Source organism: Penaeus monodon, chromosome 15 (genome assembly GCF_015228065.2).
Source record: "Penaeus monodon isolate SGIC_2016 chromosome 15, NSTDA_Pmon_1, whole genome shotgun sequence".
Classification (NCBI taxonomy): Eukaryota; Metazoa; Arthropoda; class Malacostraca; order Decapoda; family Penaeidae; genus Penaeus; species Penaeus monodon.
The window spans coordinates 22,437,318-22,438,352 of NC_051400.1; the positions used below are offsets into that span (position 1 = coordinate 22,437,318).

General features: G+C 36.4%; 1 protein-coding gene across 1 annotated transcript in view; it reads right to left on the minus strand.

The window, feature by feature from the left end:
- The window catches only part of LOC119582255 (neuroglian-like), a 25,477-nt gene that overhangs the window by 7,546 nt on the left and 16,896 nt on the right, over positions 1–1,035 (minus strand). The gene's annotated exons all lie outside the window — the stretch shown is intronic.

Sequence of the window (1,035 nt, forward strand, 5' to 3'; positions counted from 1 at the left end):
GGTAATTGCTATTATCATTATTCAGTTTTTTATACATACTAATATGCACCATTTTATCTTTAATCTGATACTTTACATGAAAATGAACAGGCAAATCAGTTCACTGTGAATTTCTACTTTATGACATTTTTCAGAAAACTAAAGGTAACTTAAATTTCACAATAATCTTTATAACAATTGATTCAGGTTTTGACATATTTATTTTCTACATAAATTCCAGTTATCTATTAGGGTTTACTTTAAATTCCATTTGCACAAGTCTGTGTTCCACAACGTCATATGCAGAGAGCAAAGGATGCAATGCAGCTGGTCTTTAACCTTTGGCAACTCATTCATGAGAATCTTACCTTCAGTGTAATGTTTGTCCGTATATTAATGGCTATATAAAAAGTGCAATGCTACAGTAAAACTCGTTAGCAAATTAATTTATGTACAAGTTTTTCCTGACTGGACACTGCAACATTGAAAATAATAGTGATGGAAACTGCAGGCATTAATAGAGTCATTCTAGTGAATGCTTGTTCCTTAGGCCCAGCCCGTAATAACAAAGAAGTAGAGTGCCTGTAACGTTTAATCATTATGTGTTACACTGAGTATGGTTTACTATTCACTGGTCAAGTCGTGGCATGCAAATGGGGTTAGTAAGTAGAGCAAACACAGGTCTATGTTACAGACATTTCTAGCTGCGCTTTCGATGAGCTAGCAATCTGTGCAAGTACAGGATAGAGAAGTGAAGAATCTAAGCTGGTTGTCAATCATCCAAACACATGAGCAGACGAACAGCTCGTTGCCTCCTACCTTCCAACCAAATCGATGACGAACACTTTAGTCTCTCTGGAACCATAATGGCACAAATAATAACATAACTGAAAAAACAACATTAAACTGTTAGTCAAACACAATGTCAAATAATATTGCAGGGAGTTGCATTGGACTGCATAGATGTAAGAAGAAGCACTAGGAACGCATGTAATGTGTTCACTCGACAGTATTTGAGCGTCTGTAGCCCTGCTTTCCGTTGGACACTTCTCAGCG